The sequence below is a fragment of the Humulus lupulus genome, chromosome 7 (genome assembly GCF_963169125.1).
Source record: "Humulus lupulus chromosome 7, drHumLupu1.1, whole genome shotgun sequence".
Classification (NCBI taxonomy): domain Eukaryota; kingdom Viridiplantae; phylum Streptophyta; class Magnoliopsida; order Rosales; family Cannabaceae; genus Humulus; species Humulus lupulus.
In genome coordinates, this window is record NC_084799.1 from 184,850,468 (window position 1) to 184,870,623 (window position 20,156).

The 20,156-nt window shown below is 38.7% G+C and overlaps 1 long non-coding RNA gene across 1 annotated transcript; it reads right to left on the bottom strand.

The window, feature by feature from the left end:
- Positions 1-8,788: 8,788 nt before the first annotated feature.
- LOC133790032 (uncharacterized) lies at positions 8,789-11,763 on the bottom strand. Its single transcript, XR_009873855.1, has 3 exons — positions 11,375-11,763; positions 11,181-11,246; positions 8,789-8,939 (listed from the first exon to the last, which is right to left on the bottom strand). It is a non-coding gene; the product is annotated as an uncharacterized LOC133790032 (long non-coding RNA).
- Between the last annotated feature and the right edge of the window lie 8,393 nt (positions 11,764-20,156).

Below are 20,156 nucleotides of genomic sequence, written 5' to 3' on the forward strand. Positions count from 1 at the left end.
TTGATTATCACAGTGAACAGTGATGTCTTCTGAATTGAACCCCAATTCACTGGTTAGACCTTTTAGCCATAGAGCTTCCTTGATGACTTCAGTTGCAGCCATATATTCAGCTTCTGTGGAAGACAAAGCCACTACTTTTTGTAGGTTTGATTTCCAACTGACACAACCTCCTAGAACAGTGAAGACATACCCTGTACAGCTCCTCCTTGTGTCAATATTTGCTGCAAAATCTAAATCAACGTAGCCAGTAACCTCTTCCTTGTATTGGCTGTTGTACGCCCTGATTTTCCCACGGGCTGATTAGCGAGCTGAATTGCGGCCTAATCATGATTATCTCGAGGATCTCCCCAAGACTGGAGCTTCCATCATAAGATCGTACCTCCTTAGCTCGAGACAACCCAAGGGTTCGCCAAGATTTCCTAAGACTTGGGTCCGGACTCTGAGGGCCGAAGGTCGAGTTAAGTACCCAGCTCGTGGTACGAGCTAGATATGAAGGCTATGACCCTTTGTAAAGTCAACACACGCAAGGTAAACGTGCATATATCAGGCATCACGTGTCTGATATGCCCCTGGCTTCTCGGACACGCAGCAGGAACGTGCGTATTCAGACACCCACGACTGGGTTGGGCTGTGCGGCCCATTATCTCCTTACCTATTGATGTGACCACACTTATGTGTCAGGTTTATGAATTAATCATGAATGTCGCAGAGTTGATATGATAGGTAAGAAGGTCACGGGATGACCTTCTTACCAACTCCCAGGTGTCTTCTCCTATAAATATGGAGACCCTGGGAGTTAATAAGGGTTGGATTATCTCTTGTAAGAAATACCCTATAATCAAATATCCAGGATATAGCAATAATACTGACTAGTGGAGTAGAAGGATTTTAACATTTGAACCACTTAAAAAACGTGTCTTGAGTCACCTTTTCATTTCTAAGATCATATATCTGTTTCGGTTCATCATCAACACTAATCCATTTCTCTTCTTTTCTTAATTACCTGTTGGCGAAGAACCGCGTCAACAACTATCATTGTTGAACACTATACCAGTATTTAGAGTCCCCTTTATATACCTCATGATGCACTTCAAAGCTTCCCAATGTTCAAATCCTGGATCTGAGATATATCTGCTAACCACACTCATGGGATGTGCTAGATCAGGTCTAGTGCATACCATTGAGTACATCAAACTCCCTACATAGCTTGCATAGGGAATTTTACTCATCTTTATTCTTTCTGCATCAGTGGTTGGGGACTGAGATGCAGATAGTTTGAAATGTTGGGCAAGAGGTGTTGAAATAGCCTTGCATTTGTTCATGCCAAACTTGTCCAATAACTTCTGAAGGTAACCTGTCTGAGACAGAGTTATTATGTTTGGCCTAGGTCTTTTGATGTCAATCCCTAGGATTCTCTTAGCAGCCCCTAAATCCTTCATTTCAAACTCATCATTGAGTTTTCTTTTCATTTCATCTATTCTTGATCTATTTTTGCCAATGATCAAAATGTCATCTACATACAACAACAAGTAAATGTGATTATTAAAATAAACACATGAATCATACTTACTTTTGCTGAAACCAATTTTGATCATATGAGAGTCAAATCTCAAGTTCCATTGCCTTGGGGCTTGCTTAAGACCATAAAAGACTTTTTTAGTAGACAAACCTCATTTGGATTTCCATTTTCAAATCCTTCTGGTTGTTGCATATACAGCTTTTCTTCTAATTCCCCATGTAAGAAGGCTATTCTAACATCCATTTGGTCAATTTCCAAGCCATATTTTGCTGCCTTTGCCATCATAGCTCTTATGGAAGTTTGCTTGACCACTGGTGCGAAAATTTCATTGAAATCCACACCTTCTTTCTGTGTGAATCCCTTGGCAACTAGTCTTGCCTTATACCTTGCACTCTCTGTTCCAAGAGTCCCTTCTTTTAATTTAAAAATCCACTTGCAGCCTACTAATTTCTGCCTTTCTGGTTTCTTGACTATAATCTAGGTCTTGTTCTTCAGCAGAGACATCATTTCTTCTTGTATTGCTTGTAGCCAAGTAGCTCCATCCTTGCTCATAATAGCTTCTTGGTAACTTGTAGGTTCTGAACTTTCAACCTCTTCTGCTACAGCTAGAGCGTAAGCTGTAATGCCCCAAATTTCCTAATAAGGTTTAGGACCTTGATTAGGAGGTCGGGAGGGTCATAATTGATTAATCATGGTATTTAATGATTATATACATGTTTATGTGAATTATATTATTATATGATGGTGAATGCATGCAAATGGGCTCATATTTTAATTGGAAGGGCATTTTGGTAATTTGGTCGTTGGGGGCGTGATTGTGTAATTTCATGCATATGGGTGAATTATAAATTTTACCACATTATATGTGGATTGGTTCGAGCCATTCGGCATGAGACGATTATGGGAATGCAAGTTTTCGGTCTAGTCATAACGGGATTAAGTTCAGGGCTCGGAGTGAGTCTCGGGGTAATTTGGTGATTAGAACGTTGCCGAGAATTAAAGGGTAACAAGATGTGAATTATTGGTATTTTAGAATATTGAGGATAATGGGAATTAGAGGATGTTAATTATAATTAACGAGATAGGCGGGAAATGGCGATTTTACCCTTGGGAGTGTTTAGAAGCTTTTATTTGACCTAGGGGCAAAATAGTCTTTTCACCCCCAAGATATATATCAGCCTTTGGGTTTAGAAGGTTGTGGAATTGTTAGAAAATAGAGCAACATCAACCTCCTTTCTCTCCTCACCCGTACACCATTTCCCTTCTTTCTCCCTTTGGAATTTTGAGAGCCAACTTGAGGTAACAAACTAGGAAATCAAGGTTTGGGCTTAGGGACTTGATCCAGCTATTGAAGGGGATTGAAAACCAAGCTTGAGGTAAGGAAACTTAGCCATGAAAGTCTGGTTATACTCTGTTTTCTTTTAAGTTTTAGCTTGTGATTTATTGGTGGTTAGTTGGAATTAATGGAAGTTTGGTTGGTGTCTAACTTGGGTTTTGATGAGGGTGAGTTGTAGATGATGTTTAGTGGTTGAATTGGGTGTTAGGTTGAGGTTTGGGACTGGTTTGAAGGTTTGGTTTCGAGGGAAACGCAGGGGAAGAAAATCTGACTGTTGCTGGTTTGCGTAATGTGCCGCGGCCTAGCTATGGTGTGCCGCGGCCTGAGTGTGCTTCTGGGGAAGTTTTTGCCTCTGTCTGAGGGTGAGCCACGGCATGGCTATGGTGAGCCGCGGCCCATCAGGGCATATTTGGCCAGAAATGGGTTTTTGACTTGGGGATGCTAGCTTAAGGCCTCGGGGTCGGTCCTACTACCCGGTTAAGTGTGGATTGATGTCCCGGAGGCTAGATATTGGTTTGGAAATCTTTGCTTTCATTTTCATTGATGAATCCTATATTTTTTGTTATGACTAGGTGACTGTTAAAGGACTAAAAGTTGATCGTTCTCAAGGGTCATTTCTTTTATTAACTCTTGCTCGAACCCAAGGTAAGAAAACTGCACCCCATATGTGACATGCATGGCTATGATTGATGCATGTTGGATGTTGAATGTGAACATGGATATCATATTGTATGCTCGGCAATTTTTCCCATTTGCATATGGTTATTATTGAGGCATGCTGGATGATTAAGTGTGATGCATGTGATGCACGAGAAACATGTGATTAAGGCATGCCATGAATGGTGAATATGAGATTGGTAAGAGCTTGAGTCTCTGTGTTTGTGCATGATCATAATTATGCTAGCAACTGTTTAGTAAGCATGCCAAATGCCCTATTCTTGGATAATTGGCATATGATACACATTGATAGCATTGCTTACATGTGCATGGTACTGACTAATTAGTCAGATTTGGCAAAGGTGCTAGTATCAACTGTGAAGTTGTGACTCATTAGTCAAGTTCGGCAGTGGTACTGGGCACTGCTCATGTCGTACTGACTCATTAGTCAGATTGGCCTTAGCGTGTATCACACAAGCCAACAGAGATTAGATCTAATCGACTACCTGCATTGAATGACTCAAAGAGCATTAATGTCGGACCGACCTCAAGGTCGATGAACATTATAAGCGCTTGAAGGCTAGTGGCTTAACTTGTAGCCATTCTTCCATTTGATCTAGTGACTCGCTTGTCGGTCACTCAGTATGGTTTACCAAAACCTGTTGAAGGCTAGTGGCTACCCAACAACGACTCTTCCATTTGAATTAGTGACTTGCTTGTCAGTCACTCAGTATGGTTTACCAAAACCTGTTGGGGCTGGTGGCTAACCTAACAGCCACTCCTCCATTTGAATTAGTGACCTGCTTGTCGGTCACTCAGCATGGTTTATCGGAACCTCAAGTGTTGCGACACTCATCTGATTAGGTTTGACTTGATAGTCCTCCAATCAGAAGGCCAGGATTTCTTATCCAGGATACCCCAGCATTGTTTGAGGTCATTTGCATGCTTGAATAAAGCTATGTTTGCTAGGCATGCCAGATATGGTTTGGTATCATGATATGACTGTTACTGCTTATGAGCATATGAGTTTTCTTACTGGGCTTCGGCTCACGGGTGCTTTGTGGTGCAGGTAAAGGCAAAAGGAAGCTGGGCCATCCTTGAGTTGGAGAGCTTAGGTGATGACGTGTACATATGCAGCTGCTCGACCAATACTTGGGCGAGGTTTGAAAGTGGAACTAGGGTTGAACCCTGTTTTGCCGCTTAGAACGGCCTGTTGAAAACGCTTTCTTGTAATAGACTCTGAAATTATATTTTTGGGATCCCAATGTATATAGTAAACGTTCTAGTGAAACGTTATATCTTAACCAAAGTTTTTAACCCCTAAACCGCTAATCATGCTTAGTTACACGTTTATGGCCAAACGACTCGATTAGCGAGTTTAGCACTGTTTGCAATGTGCACTGTAGCGGTCCCTGGAGTTGGGGCGTTACATAAGCAATAAAATCAGCATACCCAAACCTATTTGGTGGCCTACTTTCCCTTCTTTCTCTATCTCTGGCTAACTGGTAGCTATTGAGATTGTCTTGAGTCTCTTCTTCTTCACTTGATTCTTCACCATTATGATCTCTTGGTAATGACACTCCTGCTTGATCCACCTCAAACTGAACATTCTCTCTTTGACTAGTTTTGTTGTCTTTAGATGTAACTTTAGTCTTCATAGGCATCTCATCTTCTTTGAACGTCACATCCCTGCTGATCATGCATTTCCTGTGTCCTTCTTCAAGGCACCAAACCTTGTAACCCTTAACTCCTTTAGGGTATCCAAGAAACATGCACTTAAGTGCCCTTGGCTGCAACTTATCTTGTCTGATATGCACATATGCAGTGCATCCAAATACTCTTAAATGGTCAAATTTGGGTAACTTTCCTATCCAAAGCTCCTGGGGTGTCTTGAAATGATTTGCTATAGATGGGCATCTATTTATCAGGTAGCATGCTGTGTTGAGTACTTTTCCCCAAAATTTTATAGTCAAACCAGCACCTAGAAGTAGACATCTCACTCTTTCAAGCAATGTCCTGTTCATTCTTTCTGCCAAGCCATTTTGTTGGGGTGTTTTAATCACAGTCTTGTGTCTTAGAATCTCTTCTTTGGCACCGAAATATTTGAACTCATCTGAACAATATTCTAGTCCATTGTCAGTTCTCAAGACTTTGATTTTATTCCTTGTTTGGTTCTCCAACAGTTTCTTCCAATTGACAAAGGTATTAAATTCTTGGTTTTTGCTTTTCAACAGATGCACCCACACTTTTCTGTTGTAGTCATCTACTATTCTTAGGAAATAATAGGCTCCACCCATAGTGGGAATCTTGGATGGGCCCCATAGGTCTGAATGAGCACAGGCTAGTCTTTCTGTGGTGGTGTGCTCACCTTTATAAAACTTGATTCTGCAAGCTGTCCCCAAAACACACTCATCACAGAATTCTAGCTTTTCCTTTAACTTTTCTTTGAATAGCCCTTGCTTGTCAAGTTCCTCAAGTCCCCTTTGGCTTACGTGTCCAAGCCTGAGATGCTATAATCTTGTTTGACTTGCATTTGTACTAACAGCAGGTGTTGCACAACCTGTCACTGTCTCTCCTTCCAGGAAGTATAGACCATTATTCAGCTTTCCTTTCATCATGACCTGTGACCCTTATGTAACTCTCATCACACCATCATCAACATTTACTGAGTATCCAAGTTTGTCAAACATACCAATGGATAACAGGTTCCTTTTAAGTTCAGGCACAAATCTAAACTGGTGTAGAGTTTTGATTTTGCCATCATGAGCTTTGATTCTAATAGTCCCGATTCCCCTGATATTGCAAGCCTTGTTGTTGCCTAATAACACTGTTCCATTGTGTTCTTCTGTGAAAGAGTCAAATAGATTTTTATTTGGTGTCATATGGAATGAGCATCCTGAGTCCATGATCGATTCTTCACCTAAATCTGAACTTGAAGCAACAAGAACACCAGCAGACTCATATCCATCTGCAATGTCAGATTCTCCTTGGTTCTTGTTCTTCCCTTGACTATATTCTCTCTTTAACTTTGCCTTCAAGGCCAGGCATTCATCTCTAAAGTGCCCTTCTTTCTTGCAATAATAGCACTGCTTTCCTATAGTTCCTCTAGAGTTTGAACCCCCTATGGAGTTTCTTGTGTTTGACTTTGATTGGTTTCCCTTGTACCCATTTGAATTCTAGTTTCCCTTGAATTCCTTCTTGTGATACTTTCCTTTAACAATCAGCAAACCTTCTCCACTACTCTCTCCTCTTTCATCTCCCTTCTTCTGAATCTCCTTGGAGCTAAGAGCAGCCTTCACTTCTGTCATGGTTAGAGTATCCTTTCCATATAGTATTGTGTATACAAAATGCTCATACATCTTTGGCAAAGAGCTGAGCAATATGATAGCCTGGTCTTCATCATCAATCTTCCCACCAAGATTGTTAAGATCAAGTATGATCCTGTTAAAGTCATCTAAATGTTTCCTCAGTTCTCTGGTTTCATCCATCCGAAGTGTATAAAGTCTCTTCTTGAGATACAGCTTGTTTGCAAGGGATTTCTTCATATAGATGGAGGACAGCTTGTTCCAGAGCCCAAGGGCTTTCTCCTCATCTGATACCTCTCTCAACACTTCATCTCCAAGGCTAAGAAGAATGGCACTGTGTGCCTTTGCCTCGATTTCAATCTTCTTCTTCTTGTCTTCAATGAGACTCATTGCCTCATCATCTAAAGCCTCTGATATACCTTGATGAACCAGAAAAGCCTTCATCTTGATCCTCCATTAGCTAAAATCATTCGAGCCATTGAATTTGTCCACCTCCAATCTGGTTGTAGCCATCACAGTCTTGATTCTTGAAAGTTCGAGTATGAATCTTGAAAGTTTGAATGTGGTTCTTGAAGGTTTGAATGCGGATCTTGAAACCTCTTCTCGAAACATGTAGCTATGATACCATTTTAAGTGAAATTAATTCACCATAAATCATTGTTTGATTAGTAAACAATGATTAAGAACACACATTAATGCAAACTTTATAAGAATAGCAAAAACTGTAAAACTAGAAACTAATAAAAACAGAAAACTTAGCTTGAAACAATGGAGAATTGAATGATCTTTATTGACTAAAATCAGCACATTACAAACTGAGATTGCAACTCAACCTTTACACGGCTATGGTGTTTAACACCAATTACATAAATCTCACACTGGGAATCACATGATCAAATACACATGTGTTCCATTTACAACCCTCCTTCACTTTGGTTTTCTTGGACAGAATTAAAGATCAGAGAGCTTCATCTAGGTGCTGAGTTGTTATTCGAGTTTGGAGTGATGAGGTCTATTTATAGGCTTTGAAGTTAGATGATCCAAGAGAGTAACAAACTAACCAATTAAATTGCCTGAAATGAAAATTGCTGACATGTCCTCTGTTTTGTGAGCTAATTTCTCCAACATATATATATATATGAAAAGATTTTAAATGATTAAGAATTTAAGTTATGATGGTTACATTTAAAAATAAAAGAAAGACTAATAAAAAGAAACAAATTATATTTTCATTAATTTTAAATATTGAGTTGTGATGATTGTTAAATAAATTTGGTAAATTATCAAACCTATCGCAATTATAATTAAATAAATTTTTTCACTAAAACACATTTTTTACATATCTTTTGTTCATTTGTACGGTGCAAACTCTCTTCCACCAACAAAATGTAATAGTCGTTGCTCCCTCACCGTGAAGTTCCAAAGTGGACCCACGTGGCAATGTGTAATTCATCAAGATCCTCTAGGCATTTAATTTATTTACTGGAAATGATTTTGCAGAAGTTGAGCGAGAGATCAAGATACACATATTTATATATGTGTAATTCATCAAGATCCTCTAGGCATTTAATTTATTTACTGGAAATGATTTTGTAGAAGTTGAACGAGAGATCAAGATGCCCATATTTATATATGTGTAATTCATCAAGATCCTCTAGGCATTTAATTTATTTACTGGAAATGATTTTGTAGAAGTTGAACGAGAGATCAAGATGCACATATTTATATACAATACAATAAAGAGAAAATAGAAACTATACAAATGGGCAATTAATGTAACGAACGCCCTAGACTAATACTTACAAAACATTCGCATAACATAGTTTATAAAAGAATATCATTCATTATCAAAGTCTCGGGGGGGCTTGTTTAAAACCATGCAAGTTGGCGCCATAAGTTTTAAAATAAAACATAGATTTTTATGCAAAGTTCAAAGAAACTAAAAATTAAATAACTGAGTCCCACTGATAATTTAGGAAAGTCTCTTAAAAACAAAACATAATTTAAATGGCGTTCTACGTTGATCGTTTTTCCGTCCATAGGATTACCCCACGCCATACACCCCATGATGATAGAACTCCTCAAGTCATCACGCGTGCCATAAAGAAATCCTATTTGCTACCTGGAAAGAAAGCAAGGGGGTGAGCTAAAAGCCCGGTAAGGAAGTACAAACAAATAAGCAAGTAAGAATACAACAAAAACAAACACTAACGTTCATCTAAAACATCATGGTATAACATAACATAATCGTAACATATCATCATATCATAACATAATCGTAACATATCATCATATCACAAACATACAGCATACATGATGAGCATGGATCGCTAGTTGTCCATGTCACCCTATGAGGTAAACAGGAGATCACTGGTCCTTGAATAACCTCGGCGCGTCCGCCCTAGGAGTTACGTCTCAATGTCCTTAGTAACTCGTTCGATGTATCTGACATCGTAATCTGTTTGATGTATCTAACATCGTAATCTGTTTGATGTATCTAACATCGTAACTGGTTTGATGTATCTAACATCCATACACATATCACATTCAACATATCATCACGTTATGGCATTCATAATTCATAACAATTCATTCATACAACAGTCTTGCCATTCATAGCATAAAATCATAGAATCTATCTAACTTCCTTACCTTAGGTCCAAGCTAAGAAATTTCACAATCTTTCAACGAGCCTATATCATAATCAAAATAACATTTCTTAGGTTCATAAAATTACTATTTTTCCCTTCCACACAACTCACGTGTGCATGGGTCATGCACACATAATAACCGTTACACATAACATGCAATTATTCTTAACTACACATAAAGCCATGAAAAGAATAATGCTCATTTTACCCATTTTACTAGCATGATCGTTTTATAAAAATCACATAGTTGAATAATAAACATAATTTTGGACATAAAAGTTGATTTGCATGTAACATGCATACGTGGGAACATTGCGTAATAGAGACGTTTTCAAAAAACTATAATTCTACATTTCTTACTTTTATTGTTTTAAAATCAATAGACTTATTACATGCTTTATTTTTCTTAAAATTTCTAAGTTGATTAAATTTCTCAAAACATTATTTTATTTTAGCTCAAAAATAAAATATGTGACAAATTTCATTCATTAATCTCAAATTACAAAGAATTAACCAAAAAGCTTGGATTTAATTAAAATGCCTATTTTTAATATGTTTCTTTAGAAAAATAAATTTTATCATTGTGTTACATAAATGAGGTGAGAAAAATATATTTTTAAGTGTGGAAAATACATTTTGCTTTAAATTATTTAAGACTTAGTTTTATGTAACAAAAATCCATATGTGACAATTAAATAACAATATCTTTTTTTTTAACCTTTTTAAAATAAACTTTCAGCCACCATTTATTTTCTTCAAAAATCACAAATAAATAGAATCTAAATATTTTTCTCAATCAAAACAAAGGAAAAATCATAACTTATCAAAATATGCATTCATTCCATTAAAAATACCATTTTTCAATATTACCATAACTTAGGAAAAATAATTTATTCCAAAAACTCATCAAATTCATTTTAGTGAAACTCACTTCATATTTTCTTACAAAAATTCCAGCAACTATTTTCATCATTAAAAATCACCATATTCAATTTAAAAGCTCGCATTTTCTCAAAAATCAATAAAAATTCTGTAGGTAATTATTTGAGTAAAATATCATTTTAATGAGACTTAAAATCCCCTTTTAATTCCATAAAATTTACATAACATCAAGGACATTACTTATGCGTGCAAATCATTTTTAAATCAAACTTTTACCCAATTATTTGCAAAAATCAGCAAGCTTAATTTCTCATGAAACTCATCTTTTATCCCAAAAATTTCACATAAAATCATACATGTCCAAAATCTCATCATACTCTTATTATATACATGATTCTAATATTACTAACATATTCACATGAAGTCTTATAAAACCAATTTTCTATTCCATTGAATCTACACATGAAATCCAACTACAATAACCATGGCAATAGCATACATAAATTCATAACACCATATCTCATGAACATGCCTTTACAAAAACCCTAACATAATTCTTATCATATTTCTAAAATTATCATTTACCATTTACATAAATCAAAGATTAAAAAGATAACCATAGCAATATAAACATAACATATCTCCTCATTATAAACCCTATCAAATCCATTCCCTCAATCATACCCATGAACCCTTTTTAAACAAATCATATTCTCAAAATATACAAATCATAATCATCAATCCTACAATAATCAACCATTAGCATCACCATCAAAAACCTCAAAGACAAACCCATCAAAACCAATATATAAGCTAAGAAAGACCATTACCTCTCTTGATTGTAAAATCAAGAACACAATAAGATCAACACCCAAACTTCACACCCTTGTTCAAGCCTAGGGTTTTTTATTGAAAACCACCATGAGGAGGAGAAAGAACCCAAACACACACAACAAATAAACAAGTCAATAACATATAATCAATAAAAAGAGATTAGTCAAACAAGAAAAACAAGAGAATATACTCTAAGATGGGTTCCTCTTCACCTTCTTCTTCTTTCTTTCTTTCTTCTTCTCCCTCTCTCTCTACACGCCACTCTCTCTCTCTCTCTCTCTCTCTCTCTCTCTCTCTCTCTCTCTCTAATTTCGGCAGCCACAAGAGCAAATGGCTCTTCCCCTCTTTCCTTTCCCCTTTATCCTTATTCTCTCATAATGGCTTAATAAAAAGAAAAGGTAAGTTTCCTATTCTCTCCATATTTTCTCTTAATTTTTGTATAATTGTTTTTATCTTTAAATGGCAAGGAATAAAAAGATGATCACATCCTTACCTAAAATAACCATGGTCTTCTAATTTTTAATTTAATTGAATCAAGAAAATAAATGGAATAAACCATTCTTTTCCCACTACACTTACATGTCCACACTACATGCCATTTCCTTTATTTTTATTTTATTTTTCTTTAATTCCCTACTTATTAAAATAAACTACCTAAAAATATCATAAATGGCAATTATAAAATGTGTAGAAAATCCACACATGTGCACCTTATTACCATGTACTAGCACACACTAAAACACTAGAGTGCATCACTATCTACCATGCACCTTAGTGCATTCAATCATAACTCACATAATTTCCTCAATTGTCACATTTATTTAAAATGTAACACTAATAGAAAAATAACACATGTTACACACTATTCACTTATTAAATTAATTAACCAAACAAACAATTAACAAATTTAAATTCAAAAGATTATACCAAACAATTCTAACAATTAAATAAAATAATAAACAATCAAATAAAACAAACAATCAACTAAATAAAATAACAACACTTAAATAAAACAATTCATCACACTTAACATTTAAATAAAAAAATAAATCACAAAAATTTAAATAATCTAAAAAAAAAAAATTTGGTGCACTACAATTAATTACCTAAATACACAAATGGGTAACTAAAAAGTGAATCTAATTAATTCCAATTGATTTCCTCATAATCAATGATTGACTCTTACGGTACATTTACCATGGTCGCATAAGATCAATGGACGGTCGATGAGAAAGTCTAATCTTGAAAGTAAGTATGTGGAACTGTTGAAGCGCTAGCTAGACGTTTGGTAAGAACATCACCAAGTTGATCCTGGCTTGAGACATGAGTAACATGTAGCAAGTCACTCTCAGCTCATAGTCTAATAAAGAGATAATCAAAAGAAATATGTTTCATGCAAGAATGAAAGATAGGACTAGAAAACAAATTGGTGATACCTACATTGTCGCAATAATAGACAGGATAACGAGGAATTACAATGCCAAGTTCCATTTAGAAGGGAGCACATCTAATTAAGATCAGCTACCATAGCAGCAACAAATCAATACTTAGCTTTGATAGAGGAGCAAGCAATGGAGTGCTAATTTTTGAAACTCTGAGTTATGTAATTGTGACCAAGATAAACAATATAAGCACTAGTAGAGGTGAATTCATCCTTAATTCCAGCCCAATCGGCATCTGAAAGGGAATGAAGAGTGAGAGGAGATTGGGATGGAGAAAAATGACGTGACCAAGAGTGCCAAAAAGGTAGCGCAATTGACATTTGAATGCAAGCCAGTGATCATTTTGTAGGGTGGTGCATATGAACTACGAAATTTTATTAACAATGTAGGTAATGTCAAAACGAGTTAGAGACAAATATTGAAGGCTACCAACAATGGTTCTAAACTCAGATGGATCAAATAGAGTAGTGCAAGAGGACTGAGAACTGGAGTAGTGGCAAGTAGAGCAGAAATAGGTTTAGTTTCAGTCATCTTGGCTTTACTGAGAAGATCAATAATGTTGTTGACAAAGTGAGAGGAGATCAATAAAGGTGTGTAAAGTTGCAGTGTTTTCCCTGTCATGATTATGTCATCAACATAGACAAGCAAGTAACTAAGGGTGCCTGATGTATGTTGAGGATAAAGAGAGATGTGTCAGCATGTGAGTTGGTGGAGCTAGAGGCAACAAGAATGCACGAGGAGCTTGTTTCAGTCCATAGATAAATTTTTGCAGTTTGCAGACATGATGAGGATAATCTTGATCAATTAAGCCTGGGGATTGTGCGATGTAAACATGGTCAGTGAGAATTCCTTGAAGAAAGACCTTTTTAACATCAAATTGGTGTAGAGTCCAATCACGACAAAAAGTAAGACTAAGAATAAGACAGAAAGGCATGGGCTTTACAACTGAACGAAAGGTGTCATGGTAATTAATTCTAGGACATCGATGAAACCATTTTGTAACTAAATGAGCTTCGTACGTATTGGGGGAGTGTGAGATTACACCAACAATATAATAAGAATCTACACTAAATTATCCTTGATAGAGATCAAGAAAAGAATGAGTTAGATGATGCAAACTCTTGTAGTAGATCTAAGTTCTTCAACCTTCTTGAAGCTTCAAAACCCTTGTTGAAACACCACCTTGAACTTCTTCTTCCTTATGCAAAACACAACCAAAGACTTATCCACGAGGTGTATCATAGTCCTAATTCTCTATTTCCTAAAAAAATTTAAGTGCCTACAATTGAAACTCAAATTTCACATCTTCACTATGTGAAGTTTACTAAGTGTTTTATACCTAGCTTGTATAACAACACTTATCATTTGTATTTAACCAATCATATCATTACCTATCAGTGGAACCATTGGGTAAATATTTAATAGGAAAAATCCATTTGCAACTAACTAAATTTTGGTGGGACTTTGAAAAAACACGATCCTATGTTCCATTACGCATAATGGCATTAAATTCATTAGACAAAACATGGTGCCATTTTGGGGTGTTAATTGCTTGAGACACTATGGTGGGTTTAAGGAGAGATTGAAGTGGAAGTTGAGTTGTAAGGTTAAGGTTATGGATGGGTTTATATATGTTGTGTTTGGATCATGTGACAATGACATGTGTGGGTGGTGGTGGTGGTAGGGAAGAGGTTAAAGGAGAGGGTGGATAGGGAGTTGTATGAAGAAATGAAAGTATCATGGGACACCAATGAGAAATGGTGGTAAGATTGGGACAATCGTGAGTAAGAAGCATGGTAGCAAAAGGAAAGATAGACTCAACAAACTTAACACGAAGAAAGCTATAGACTCGAGATGAGGATGAGTCAAGACAAAGATAAGCACTTTGAGTAATGAAATAGCCTTAAAAGACACGTGGATTGGGCATGGGATCAAGTTTGTGAGATGCTTAAGGATGAAGACAAGAATAACAGTGTAACCCAAAGTTGTGAAGTTTTGAGTAGTTACGTGGAACATTAAATAGTTTGTTTTATGGTGAAATAAGTTGAAGAGTTGGAGTGGGAAGATGATTGATGAAATAGACAGCAGTGGCAAAGGAAACAGAACAGCGAGATAAGGGAATAAATGAATGAGAAAGAACTACAACAAATTACACTTTTAATGACTCCCTACAATGTATTGCAACATAGGTGCAAGACAAGAAATGTTGGAGGGAGTCTCTTATGTCTTATGGTAGGAGACATTGAAAGTTTTGTTTATGACTAATATTGTATGACATAAAAAATGATGGGAGACGTTGTATGTGGAGACTTATCATGTGGTAGTCAGATTCCCGAGATTCGTAGGGAGAAAGACCGGGTAAAAGTTGTGCAATCCCACATCGTCTGGGGAAGGTCAAGTGTGATGATTCTAAGACTGTGTAGGTATGGGACTACACAGTTAAAGAGGGCTTAAATGGATTGATGGGTACTAACTATGGCAACAAGATGCATCTTATTTTCGGTAGCCCATCACTTGTGAACTCCAAAGTTAAGCGTGCTTGACCTGAAGTAGTCTCATGATGGGTGACCTCCTGAAAGTTTTCCCAGTAAGCGTACGAGTGAGGACAAAGCATGCTGGAAAGAATTGTGTTGGTTTACAGGGTCAGTCGTCACTCCAGGAAGTAGCCATAGTGATGTGGGGTGTTACAAATGGTATCAGAGCCTTGACCAAGCTAGAAATGTGACCAACGGGGACATCAGACCTCTAAGGAGGGGTGATTGTGACAGTCAAAATCCCATGATCCGCAGGGGGAAAGACCAGGTAAAAGTTATGCAATTCCACACTTCCTAGGGAAGGTCAAGTGTGATGATTCTAAGACTGTGTAGATATGGGACTACACAGTTGAAGATGGCTTAAATGGATTGGTGGGTACTACCTATGCCAACAAGATGCATCTTCTTTTCGATAGCCCATCACTTGAGAATTCCAAAGTTAAGTGTGCTTGACCTAGAGTAGTCTCATGATGGATGACTTCCTGGGAAGTTTTCCCAGGAAGTGTGCGAGTGAGGACAAAGCACACTGAAAAGACTCGTGTTGGTTTCCAGGGTCAGTTGTCATTCCAGGAAGCAGACATCATGACGTGGGGCATTACACACGTCTCTCGGGAGAATATGTTAAAACCCTGTCACGTCTCCCTATGGGAGACGTGAGATGTATGCATATTTTTTTAAAAAAAAAACATAAAAGCATGTGTGCCAGTTAAACATATTTCTCTCCTCTACATGTTTTTCTAATACAACCCTCTCTCATAAATAATGATGAAATAAAATAATTAAGCATAATACCCTATTCTTTCTCCATATCTACTATGTTGCAACCACACTTCCTCCACATTTCTATCTCTTTTTCTCTATCTCCTAACCGGTTTCACCCCTTAATCTCACTTCTCACTCTCACATTTCACCTCTCTCTCTCTCTCACCCTTAATCTCACCTTTCACCCTCTCTCTCGCTCGTACCCTCACTCTTTCTCTCGCCAGTGACGAAAGGCTTCGGGATTGGCGACAATCACGGAAATGACGGTGAAGTGTTGGACACAGTATGGGTGGCACTTGTAGATGGTAGAGGCTTTCGTTCGCAGGGGCACAGCATGGGAAGCCCTTGCGGTAGGTAGAGGTTTGGATTGGAGAAGGCACGACATGGGTGGAGTTCATTGATTATCTAGTTAGTTGTTATTTATTTTATTTTGTTTTCAAGATTCCTATAAAATTTCTAATCTCTCTCTCTTTCTCTTTTATTTTGACTCTGTGAGATGATTTAATAGAGTTACTTGTTATCTATATGTTCCACCTTGGACATGTGGCATGGCCAAACAGGTTTCTTGGGCTCTCTGGAGAGGCCCGAGCCCAACCAGGGCCCAAGAAAAATAAGAACCCAAACCCTATCGGCTCGGACCATGTCGAGCCCAATAGCTAGCAAGTAGCATTATCATATTAAGGGGGTCAAAAATGAGATGTAGGTCGAAACCAACTTCCCAAGCGCACCCAATCTCTATCCTCCGGGATTTAGATTATGGTGGCGGACAGTTCATTCCTGGAGACAGATCCCATCAAGTGGGATCCAAATGAAGTATTCGAGTCCATCCTCAAAATTCTAATTTTCCATCAAGATGTCCTTCAATTCATCATTGCTAGTTGATGTCCTCCTAGGTAAATGAACTCGAGTGTTGGTCAATGAACCTGTATATTGGTAAACAAACTTGGACCATACGTCCAGATGCAGCAAGCCCAGTTCTTCCCACAACTAACGTGTCCCCGAGAAATCTGGAAATTGGGATCCCTAACTAACCTGCAGAATGGGATACACACGGGACGTACGATGTTCCTAGGAAACGGTATTGCCACTACTCTGACAGATCTTGTCCTCAGGATCCCCCTGGTAGGCCACGCGAATTAGTCCGCATTTACACACAAAGGGTAGTTGTAAGGCTCTACTATGCTTAAACCGGCCTAGTGGGCCTATATTAACAACATGTATACATGTTACACTCTTGTATTATAGCTCCGTTAAAGAGCACTTATGATTATATCCTTATTGGGCCTAGATTCGTCCGTCCCAAGTCACATGACTGCCTATAAATAGGGTCATTCATGCACTGTAGCAAAGATCTCATTTTCTCGTGCACGCATAAACACTGCTGAACTTGTAGAAAACCTCCATTGTTAAACTCTGTAAAGCTCAATACTAGTGACTCATGTTCTAAGGCTCATTAACGCCCTAACCACATAAAAGCTATGATCTTGTTCATTTCTTTGCCTTTCTTTCTAGCTCTTATATCTAAATATATTTATAGTTTCTGAAAAACTCGGTAAACATTTCAGTGATTTCATTGTGAGCCTGAAGAAAGCTTGAACTAATATTTGTCATCTACGAAGATGGTGAATACCAGACACACTATGTTTGATCCCGCTCAGTAGCACCAATAGGAACATGGAGAACCATTGCAAGACCAGCAACTTTTTGAAGACCAACCAGAGGACTTGCCTTATCATGGGCCCCTGCCTGATGACTCCCAGAACTTAGAAGAAGGGGGGGAATACTATGATGACTATTATGAGGAAGACATAGAGGGGTATGAATACCATAAGGTCGAGAATCCCATCAATCCTGACGAGGATGACGTGGAACATGAACAAGAAGACCTGCAAGTGTTTCGTCTAAGACAATAGGTCCTCGATCAAGAAGCAAGGATGGCGGAACAATATGAGACCAACCGCTAGATGAAAGAGTTCTTCCTGACTCTTCAAGATTTTATTGATGCTCATGGATTTACAATTAATCCCTCAGCTATTCCTCCCCCAAGAACTCATCCACATATCCCACCTACAGGGATTGGCACTCCCAACAACGCTACAACCCCTACTCTTCCTCCGGGATTATCCCCTCATCCTAGAGTCGGTCCTTCTAACCAAGCTCAAGAAAAAGGGAAAGTCAAAGCGGCTAATCCCATGGAAAAAGAAAACCTCAAAAAGAAGACTCCTCCCGCTCCAAAAACTAAGGTAGACCCAGGGGATTTCCCTAGGAAAGAACGTGAATTCTGCCCTAGGACATAATCATCTGAACAATCCACAGGGGAAACACCCGCAGGGTACTAAGCCTTGGAATCTCCCAAAATAGGATGACTAAGGAAGACGTAGGAACGAGGAGGAGCCAGAAGCTATTAGTTCGGGAGATGACACATCTCGCGTAGATTTGCTGGACGACCTTAATGCTCAAAAGAAGCAGGCTCGTAAAGAAAAGATTCACCCTCGAGGAGGTGACTTGAGGAATAACCTTAATGACAAGAGGAACGAAAGAGTTGCCTCTAATGATGGAATGTCCAGGCAGTTCATGGAGCAGCTAGCCAATCTTAAAAAGTTCACAGATTGCTTGGTCCGAAAGCAAGAATGCGATGCAAGATAAAGAAAAGGAACCGTGTGCAAAGCACATCCTATACATCATGTTACCCAAGGGGTTCAAGATGCCAGACATACCTGCCTACTCTAGAAGAATTAACCTAAGAAATGATCTATCTCGCTACATTCGTTTAATGATCTTAGCCCATGTCTACGACAACAACAAATGCATGTGCTTTTCGATCACCTTGGTCAGACCAGCCGAAGAGTGGTGGAAAAGGCTCAAGAAAGGATCGATCCAATCTTGGTCTGGATTGTAATCAACTTTCCGTAAGCAATTCGTAGCCGCCCAGAAATTGGACATGGAGGTCAGTGCACTAGCCAACATTAAGCAACATCCCACTGAAACCCTAGAGCTTACATCCAACGCTTCATAGAGGAAGCTTCAAATACTAAGGTGGATGATGGAAAACACTTGGTAGCCCTGCAGTCCAGAATTAGAGCTGGGTCCCCTCTCTGGGATGACATGGAACGAAGTAAGGCCGCCACCCTTGAAGAGTTTATAAGAAGGGTTCAAGGCTTCATCAACTGGGAAGAAGCTCAAATCCAAGCTTTTGGATGGCAGCCAACACCACAACCAACAACACAAAACTTTCCCATGTACGAAGCACAGTACCTAACAAATCTCTATGAGGCACCTCCATCGATGTCCAGACCTGATGGAACTCTTGGGATGCAGTTCATGACCCTGACCGTCTATGCGCCCACTTCATCGGTAAATGCTCCAACTTCTTCGGCCCCTTTCTCTGGGTACGGAGTGGCACCAACCAAATACAATGTTGCTCCTGGAGCTGTTCAACCATCCAAGACTGAAGCGGCTGAGGCAAGCATAAACCCTTCCCAAAAAAACGGTCCAACAAAAATCAGTGCCGGAATGAGCCCACAAAGAAGGGAAAGAGGGGGTACTAGCCTCAGTACACAGAATACACGAACTTAGTGATACTCGGGAGAATATCTACCATGCAACGGGCAATGTAGTCCACTATTGGAAACCAACCCCCATGTTTAAAGGGGGAAAGAACCCGAGGGATGCGAGCAAAATATGTGCTTATCACAAAGACATAGGCCATACAACTGATGAATGTCGTCAACTAAAGGATGAGATCAAGAATTTGATCAAGCTGGGGCACCTCAACCAATGGGTAAAATTCCAACTGGAGTTCCGGGACAGCCCGCGGCTCCTGGACAACCTTTGGCCCAGGGAGCATAAGTGACGTTCAGAACTCCTTAGGGAGGCTACGCTCCAGGGCTGAGAGCACATGCCCTTCAGGGTGGCCAATAGTTCAACCTCCTAGAGGCCCTATGGCTCCTGGACCCGGGATGTTGTATCTACACAAAATTGCTCCCCCTCAAGTAGATGGCCACGTAGCCACCATATCTGGAGGCCCGCACCTGGGAAGACCATCCTAGAGTGACCAAAAGAGGTACCTCAGTGAACTCAACCACGACCATGAGGTGTGTGCGTTGGTCCAGACTCTGGCCCAACGCCCAAAGCTGATGAATCTACCGATAACGTTCATGCTGAAAGATGCCCGGAATGTCCATTTCCTACATCACGATCCCTTGGTCATTGATACCCATATCGCCAACAAAAG